Genomic DNA, 9,465 nt, shown 5'->3' with positions numbered 1-9,465 from the left:
AACCCGTGTCCCCTGCATCGGCAGGCGGACTCTCAACCACTGCGCCACCAGGGAAGCCCAGGGTAGACTCTTAAAAATGACTTCTGACAGAATGTTAATGGGGTACAAAAATTATGGAGGAAGTTTTTCTGTACTATCTCTGGGTAAAATGAATAGTCACAGTATCATAATAGTTCAAAACAATCTTATCTTTTCCTTTCACCAAAATACTTTTCTTCCCATCCTGGAACCCAGTCAAACATAAATGTCAAACCATAAATGCGCGGGGGCGGGGAAGGGATGAAGAGGACCACACATCAAAAAGGCTTAAAGAAAATAATTTGACATTTTTTTCCCCATATAATATAGTCATGTTAGAGTCTCCAAAAATAAAGACATGATAAAATATTTTCCCTCTTCCCCTCTGACAGTTTTGGAAAGATGTTTGTTTTTTTCACATAGTTTGTGAGTTGGTCATAGCCAAAACTCACTAGCAATGGTATGAATTCTGCTTCCATTGTTAACTGTTCTGGGTCGAGGCTACAACTCCCATCTCTGAAGTCAAGAAAATGTACCATACTTGCCATTACAGTTTACTAAACGAGTCACCGAAGAGAAGTGCCAGGCACTTCAGAAAGTAACTAGGGTAGTCAGTGGACTGAGCTATCTAGAAATGTTCTGAGATTACAGAGAAGCCATCATGAAGCAAGTATTCAAGATTGCTCATGGAAAGTTTTACCCCTGTGGATAATTCACGGTTTTCACTTCTACACTGCAGAGAGCAATATGGGTTCTCCGACTATACACATTACCACATCATTTCATTTATCAGGGGAAAAAAAAGAAAGGAAAAAAAGGCGTTGCAGCTGAACAAAAATCAAGAGGTAGGCCCCAAAACAGAATCCTCAAGGCAATCCCAATTCAGGTGAAAAGCTGTGGACATACATCATACAATTACCTAAAAATAGCCTTTCATGTAAATCTCCAAGCATTTAATTCAATATACTCTTACCACATTCAACAGAGGCACAAGAAAAATGTATTAGGCTTTCTATAACAAGGCCAATAAAGATGAAATCATAGTTTTCCTTTAACTCGTCACTATCCCCTCAACCCCTACCTTGCAATAACTCCATTCCACAGCTCTCAAATTCCTAAACGGGGATCTTAAAAAACACAACGTATTGCAAAAAAGTTAACATTTAAAGGTGGGAGGGCTCCTCTTTCCTGTTGCTCTCAGCAGTCTTTAATGCAGTCAAAGGACGAAAAAACGAAATCACGCTCTCAGACGGATGGTGCAGGCAACAGGGAGGGGGTAGAGAAGGGGCTCAGACGGCAAGTCCTCATCGCGGGAGGTGAAAAAAGTTGCAAGAACGGACGAGTCAAAGGGCGAAGGAGAAACAAAACTGACCCAACGAACCACTCAAAATCCCCCCAAAACCGAGGAAACCCTCACGTTAGGGGGCTCACAAACCGAAGAGCGAAGTGAGCAGGCAAAGAGCCACCGGGTTTCACCCTGGCGCTGCTGGCCAGGCTGCGCCGGATCCTCCCGGGTTTGGAGGTGGATGTCCGTGCAGACTCAGCAGGAGCGAAAGGAGTCCTTCCTGCCCCAGCCTCACCGCGTCCGGCTCCTCCAGGATTCACTTTCCCCAGCAGCCTTCCAGCCGCGCCCGGGGGCGTCCCTCGCCGCCAGGTCCCAACTTTCCCTCCTCTGGGGGGCGCCGAGCTGCCGGGGCCGCCGCCGCCACAGCCACCGAGAGAGGGGGTGGGAGCGGGGGCGCTTGGGGGCGCGCGGCGCCAGCGGGCTCCGGGGGCGGCAGGGCGCGGGGGTGGCCGTGGCCGGAGAGCCCGCGCCGGGCCGGACCGGCCGCCAAAGCCCCCGCGGCGGCGCCACCCAGACCCCACGCCGCCCCGCCCGGATTCCCCCAGGTCAGCACCCTCACCCCTCGGCGACCCAGGTCCCACAAGCCGGCGCGAGAGTAGAAGGGAAAGGAGGCGACGTGGGCAACCTTGCCCCAGTTACCTGAGGGGCTCACACGCCGCCGCGGTGACTACCTTCGCCGGCCGTCCAGTACCCTTCCTGGTGACCGCGGCCGCCACCGCCGAGCAACTGACACTGACTAACAACAACTAACTAACTACTAGCCGCCGCCGAGTCCACCGCGCGCTCCCGGCCGCCCGTAGACCGCCCGGCCCACCAGCCTGCCCGCCTCCTCCCAGCCCGGCGCGCCGCCCCTCCGCGCGCGCACCTCTGCCGCGCTCCTTGAGCGAACACGCGCGCGCGCGCGCACGAGGCCACGGCCCTCTCCCAGTCTCTCCTCAGCCCTGAGGGAGGAGTCACCATGAGGCCCCTCCTCTCGCGTTCCTACCTCCGGAGGAAGAGACCTAGAGAGCGTCTGATTGGCTGAGGGAGGCGTGGCCAAAGGAAGAGGGCGGGACGATCAGGACCTTGGGCCGGCATGAAGGGAAATTTCAGTTCAATTACGTACCAGGGGAAAAAAGGGAACGAAGTATTGGTCCATTTGGTGCCTAAGCCCCCTAGGTCTGCCTACCATCGAATACAGGATATGTGTCTTCAAGGATTCCAGCACATAGTAATAACCAATTTAAGTCCCAATACTTTCTGCAGGCCTTAGCAATGTAAAAAACTACATCTCCCAGAAACCTCCGCGAAAATAAGTCTCACCTTGCGTAATCACGTAGTCCTTCCTTCTTTGAACAAAATAATCCCTCCATTTTTCTGAAGGTATGGGGAATAATATTTCATTTTTCTCCTCACCAGAACAGCCTTAAGTGCTGCGATTAGAGAAGTTACCTATGGGAAGGTGGTTAAGCGATTAGATAAGGGAAAGAAAAGACATCAAAATAAAGTACTGCGGAGGAATTTTTGTCAAGCTGTGAGGCGACGCAGTGAGAAGAGTGAAGGCGATTGAGAGGGGCTCAGGGAATTGTCCCCTGTGCCAGGGACTTTCTTTAGGCCCCAGGCCCCTGCCTACCCCTGTCGTCAGCAGGTCAGTAAGCAAGGCGAGCTTGGGGGTGGCCACAGTGGATGTGCCCTTCACCCCTTGAAGATCATCCCTCTTTTGCTGTTATTGGTTTGTCTCTGTTTGAGGCCGACTGAATGGGGGCGCCTCACTTCCGGTTGGGGGAGGGGAGGAAGGCCATTCTGGGGGAGGGGGGAACATAACTCACTTCCTGTGGGGGTAGGGTGATGGGTTGGGGTGTCCAACCCACTTCCTGTGCCGGCGAGGGCTCGGAAAGATGATGCTTGGTGCCATATGCATAGACGGTATCTTAAAGCTTTGGGATTGTGTCTTACGTGAAAAGTTAGGTTATTCCACGAAGTTGTGCTAATCACCAGCCTCCAGTCAGAATTTATGTGACTTTTGGTTCCATGTGTAAGAGGAAAATTTTCTCCCCAACAGAATTTTCTTAATGCGTTATTCAAAGAATTCGAAACCCTTTGTTAAAACTCTTTACTCGTCTCTACAATACGACATGCTTTCTTGTGTGACTCATGAATTGCCCACCCCTTCTCCCTTACTCAAGTCCAACTTTGACTTAGTGGGGTTTAGGGGTCTCTGCCTTGACATGCCACAGGAACTCTGTAGCTACTCATAAGGAGGTCGTTTATTACATGACTCAATATTTTACATAAATTATGAAGCATTTTCACCTTATCGGAGTGAAAATATCATACTGAAGTACTCAGTTACTTGGTGTTACCTTAACTGATGTGATCGGGATCTTAAATCCTTAGACCTGTTGATTTTAGGCTACAGGTTCTGCCCTGGGCCTGAGAACAACTTCCTCAGCTTTAAAAATTCTTATAGGTAACTTGCACGTAACAACTGTGAAAGTTGCACTGTAGTACATTTTCCCCCTTTGTGATTTAATTAAATTCAGCACCGATTAAAAAATGGTGTCTGCACTTTGTAGTTTTAAGGCATGGTGCAAGGATCATGAGATTCAGCTCAGATTTTAAGGAGGGGGAAAATTTGGCTCACAAAGGACAAAAGATGAATACCAGAATTTTCTGTTTTTCCTATATTCTCAATGTTTTATAAGAAACTATACGTAAAGTGGTAATGAACAGTCAACAGTTTGATTTCTTGGCTTCTGTTTTTTTTGTTTTGTTTTGTTTTTGCGGTACGCGGGCCTCTCACTGTTGCGGCCTCTCCCGTTGCGGAGCGCAGGCTCAGAGGCCATGGCTCATGGGCCCAGCCGCTCTGCGGCATGTGGGATCCTCCCGGACCGGGGCACGAACCCGCGTCCCCAGCATCGGCAGGCGGACCCTCAACCACTGCGCCACCAGGGATTGCCTTCTGTTTTAAAGTACCACAGTACTTGGTATGTTGGGGTGGGGAGGGTACTGAAGGAATCAATCTATTTGGAGTTTATGAAATCTCAACAACTTCAGTAATTTTAGAATATCAAGTGAACTGTAATGTCTTTCAAGAATTTTTAAAAGAATAAGGCCTGTGTATTTTTTCCTTTGGGGTTGTCACCTAATCTGCCCTCAGAATTTGCAATTGTTTTAATTCTGGTTCTTTTTGAAAGCTAGTTTGTTTAGAGTTGATTAGAAAATGTGACTTAAACTAAAATGTTTAAACAACTGTAACTTAAATGTTACAGTAAGGGAAAAATATATGTTTTAACTTTCTATAGACATTAAAAAAAAAAACCAAAAAACTAAGACCCTAAAATCAGTGAGTTATCTTTTGAAGGACTATAGAATTTCTGCAGAAGTTGAAAAGGCAAGACACAATTATGTCTGTGTTGTTATTAATAGAAGGTTAGGGACATGTAGACTGCCTCAAGCAACTATTAATTGATTAGAAAGTGTTCATTATCTTCTATATTAGTGTAATATAGAAGAATATATTATATGACCACCCTGACAAATTAAACTATTAAACTACAGTATTAAGAATTACTGAAGTGAGTAAAGATTGTGGAACTAAATGAAATAGATAGAGAAAAGATAGTTAAAATATTGATTGAGATACAGCAGTATTGCCTTTAGGAAATTATCTTTGGAAAGCAAAGGAGTTTTTAAAATTGGTCTTTATACTATTCCAGGGAAGAAGTGCAGTATAAGAGAAATAAGAAAACTTGTCGCAGCTGAGAGACTTGAGCAGCTTGAAGAACTGTCTGTTCAGAAGAAAGCAATTTTTAAAGCACATATTTGAAAAAAGATGTTTTGTGATAACAGGCAGTTATTCATTGGTTCCGTCAAAGAAGAAATATTAGAAAAGCTTGTGAAAAATAGAGGGAAGTTCATGGAACCTGCTTTTATTCTTTTTAAAAGTGTTTCTGTAGAGAGGCTTGCTGTCTTCCAAAGGCTTTTTTTTTCCCCTTAATGTTCTTTGTTGCAGTTTTCTTTGCATGTTCTAATAGAAACATACTATCAAAATTAGAAAAGTAAAGACTTTTGTAAGTGTACTCTGTTATTTCTTTAAGTAAATGAATTTGAGGTTTTCATTTCATTCCTTGTCATCAATAATAAAGAGATTGTCCATTTTTTTCAGAATATTTAGATTAGATAACCATTTTCATTTCCAAAAAGCAGTCATTGGATATACCGCTCACAGCTCACAGCAGTTTGAAATATTAAAACAGTAGGTCAAAATTCTGGATTCCATCTCACTGAAATTTGATTACCCATGAAGTACTAGATGCTATCTATAATACAAAAGGGTCTTTTCATTCTTTTATCTAGCTACCTTTTAAAAATTATGCTATTGTTTTACAACTATTGCTTTTTTGTATGTTTGTTGTTTTGGTAGTTGCTTGTTTTTGCCATGGGGTTGAGTGTTAAAGAGAATATGCTAACAACATGAATGGTTTTTAAACCTACTGTTCTGCTGTCTTTATTTCAGGGCCTTCAAGAGTATTCAAACGAATACCCCTTATGTGACTTTTCATTATTTCAAGAAAAGTTTATTGAGTGCTTACTGTATACTAGTCTCTGTTTTAGGGACTTGGAATACATCAGTGAATACAGACAAATATCCGTATTCTCTTGGAGTTTACTCTCTAGTTTCCAAATCAAAACTGGAATTTTGCTCCCTGGATATTCCTAAATAAGCTCTATAGTGTGATCATTGTTCAAACTGATCAAGAAACAGCCATAAGCTTGATGTCTCTTGGTCTTGATCTCTAAGCCATTCTAAACCCAGTTTTGAATATTTCAGTCTAATTTTTCTCCAGACGATTAAAGCCCCTGTGTTAAATATTCAACCCTTTTCTTTGATGCATGCATCATGACCCTACCATTCTAGCCTCCTTTGTTCACAAATAAAAGTGAACAATGGGGAAAATATGGGATCAGACAGGCCTGGGTTCAAAAGTGATGTCTACATTTTACTGGCTGAGCTTCTTACTAGCTTGGTAACCTCTAACAATTTACTTGACCTCTCTGAGCCTCACTTGCCATAAACTTAAATGAGGTTATTTGGTGGATCAAATATATTATATGTAAATCACCTGGCACAATGCCTGGTGTTAGCAGCTTAATGAATGCTATTATTTTTCCCCCAGCTTGCTTCTGTTATTCTAGCTATTGGGATTTGCCTACATGTCTGTTTTAAGCCTTACATAGTCCCCGAAGTATGGGGATGCAGTGCTAGAATTATTCAAATTCATCCTTCCCCAGTCTCAGTGAGCTAAGCATGCTCACTTAGCTGTCAAGAGTTCATTTTTTGTTCCTTGTGGAAGGAGAAATCACTAATTTCCATGATTACTTCAGATAATAAGCATAATAGAAAAGTCTCAAGAAAAGGTTAAGGAATCACTAAAGTAATTTGAATTGTTAAAGGAAGACTTTTTGAATCATTCTTCTAAACCTATTTAAATACTAAGCCTAATATTCAAGACTCTTCTATCATTACCCATCTACACATTCCTAACTAGATTGGTCTCTGAAAAAAAAATTCTATACAGTATCCAGGCTTTTCTTTGTTCATGCTATTCTCTGTGTGGAACACTTTCTCTTTTCCTGGGAATCCTTATCTATCAGAATGCCACCTTCTTTGTGGCCCTTTCTCAAGTACCACCTTCAGCTTCAAGAAGTATTGTCTGATGTCTGTCCTCTTCTCTGTCCATTCTCCCAACCATATGTGTGTCTGTTGACCCTCCAGAGCATTTTGTACTTTTCTTATGGCATTTAACATACAGTGCTACTGCTGTTGTTGTATGTTTCTGTTGTTACTGTACTGTCATATGTAGAGTTTATGAACTGTCATAAAAGTCTGCAGACTATAACATATTCCTATCTGTGTCTGCTGTCAAACCTAGCACAATGCCATTCACATCATGAGTATTCAGTAAATATTTGTGGAGTTGAATTGGCAATTGGGGTAGATGAAACTGATCAATAACGTTTGTCCACTATTTATAGCCAATAGTAAACACAGTGACCCATGTACAGTAGACATGCAAAGATCTGCTGAATGAAAGGGTAATTCTCCATTTGTGAGCATAGGGTATCAATATATTGAGCATGTATTAAACACCTACTATATGATGAGACCTATGAGAACTGATCCCTGCCCTCAATTTAATTGGAAAGAACTAAGTGGTAATTAATACGTACAGATTCTGAAGATTGAAGGTGTTGGAGTGAAGGTGGGGTAGGGAGTCAGTGTAGAGTTGTTTGCATTTTGAGAGATATCCCAGGCTGTCTGAACTCAGAAACAGAATAGATTTAGGTATCAAGAGATACGTAACTTGCAGTTCCACTCCTAGTTACATACCCAAGAGAATTAGAAATGTGTTCACACAAAAACTTTTCCCCAGATGTTCCTAGCAGCATTATTCATAAGAGCCAAAAAATGGAAACAAACCAAATGTGCATCAGTTGATGAATGAATAAACAAAATGTAGTATAGTCATACGGTAGAAAATTATTCATCAATAAAAAGGAATAGAGTATTGATACATGCTATAAAATGGATGAATCTTGAAAATATTACACTAAAATGAAAGAAGCCAGACACAAAAGGCCACATACTGTATGATTCCATTTATATGCAATGTCTAGAATAAGCAAATCCATAGAGACAGAAATTATATTAGTGTGCCAGGGAGTGGAGGGCAGGGATGGGGAGTGACTGCTAATGTGTATGGGATTTCTTTGAGGGGATGTTGAAAATGTCCTGGAATTAGATAGTGATGATGAGTGCACAACCTTGATACTAAAATACCTTGTATACCAATATACTGAATACCACTGAATTGTACACTGAAGGGGTGAATTTTATGGTATGTGAATTATTCCGTTAAAAAAGAGAGGGGGAGATACATAAACTTGAAGAATTTGGATTTTGGATGGGGCTAGAAGGAAAGCAGGAGGTGATAATTCTTTCTCAGGTCCTAGAGGGAAATGTAAGTGTCTAGGTACAGGACTAAAGGTATGTTGAGGTTCGGGTGAGGATGGATATGAAGGTTTCTGGCTATTTGTGTCTTATGAAGCAGGCAGTGAGGTGACTGATTAGACTAGAAGGGTGTTGACAAAGAAGAACGACATTTTAGGAACTTGAAGGAAGCTTCAGATTTCTTTTTGATTGGGTCAAGGATGTGGTATGTGGTCAACTTAGTTTCAGTGTGAAGGTCAACTAAGTTCAGATGGTGAAAGTATCGTAAGGGAGTCTGATAGCAATCACCAGTGAAGTTACTGGAGAAGATGGGAGAACAGAGATTAGACAAAAATATTAGTTTGATTCTAAAACTATCCCCATATAATGAAAATAGTTAGATCATAATGGGAAGGAACCAAGGTCAGTGATTTGGAGAAGTCAGTACGCATGAAGATATTCATTTGAAGAAGTACTTGAGTACCTTTTATGTGCCAGGCACTATTAAATAAAATCATAGTTACTTTCCTTATTGAATTATTTTCTTAGAATAAAGTCTTATGAGTGAGATTATTCGTTCTAAGAGTATGGGCATTTTATAGTTCTTGATACAATAGCTATATTATTTCTCTAAAAGGTTGTGCTAATTTCTGATGCCACCAGCAACATACAGCTGTGTTATTTTAAACACAATTTCACCAGCAAAAATTTTTGGCTAATGGGATAGGCATAAAATTATTCTTCTCTTTGGTTATTGCTTCTAATATGGTTAAGTGTTTCTATACCATGGAATTGGCATCTGTTGGAGCATGAAGGAATTCAAAGCCTTTATATTTGCTACCTCATCTGGAATAGCTTCCTTAAAGGGTATGGATTTTTAAGGACCCTAGGAATCAAACCAGCCTCTAATTTGAATCAGCTCAAAAACTACTTTTATTCAGTGGTGTTCTCCTTATTTTCTTTTTTTTTTTTTTTTTAATTTTTTTTAACATCTTTATTGGAGTATAACTGTTTTACAATAGTGTGTTAGTTTCTCCTTTACAACAAAGTGAATCAGTTATACATATACATATGTTCCCATATCCCTTCCCTCTTGCGTCTCCCTCCCTCCCACCCCCCCTATCCCACC

General features: G+C 41.9%; 2 protein-coding genes across 16 annotated transcripts in view; one reads left to right on the top strand and one right to left on the bottom strand.

Annotated features, from left to right (window-relative positions):
- PEAK1 (pseudopodium enriched atypical kinase 1) overlaps positions 1 to 2,168 on the bottom strand; it is a 320,328-nt gene extending 318,160 nt beyond the window's left edge. For 11 of the 13 annotated variants that reach the window (XM_024128687.3, XM_055088128.1, XM_055088131.1 and 8 more), the window contains exon 1: positions 2,003 to 2,168. The gene's annotated coding sequence lies outside the window, so the exon portion shown is untranslated. Of the gene's footprint in view, positions 1 to 1,453; positions 1,552 to 2,002 lie in introns of those variants that run through there. The other 2 variants (XM_055088134.1, XM_024128681.3) reach the window with 2 other exon arrangements.
- A 522-nt stretch (positions 2,169 to 2,690) lies between these two features.
- The window catches only part of HMG20A (high mobility group 20A), a 77,359-nt gene continuing 70,584 nt past the window's right edge, over positions 2,691 to 9,465 (top strand). For 2 of the 3 annotated variants that reach the window (XM_024128859.2, XM_028495269.2), the window contains exon 1: positions 2,691 to 2,990. The gene's annotated coding sequence lies outside the window, so the exon portion shown is untranslated. The remainder of the gene's footprint in view (positions 2,991 to 9,465) is intronic. The other variant, XM_055088126.1, reaches the window with a different exon arrangement.

Source organism: Physeter macrocephalus, chromosome 11, assembly GCF_002837175.3.
Source record: "Physeter macrocephalus isolate SW-GA chromosome 11, ASM283717v5, whole genome shotgun sequence".
NCBI classification, from domain to species: domain Eukaryota; kingdom Metazoa; phylum Chordata; class Mammalia; order Artiodactyla; family Physeteridae; genus Physeter; species Physeter macrocephalus.
The sequence above is the reverse complement of the archived record's forward strand: the minus strand, read 5'-3'. Positions and strand labels throughout refer to the sequence as shown.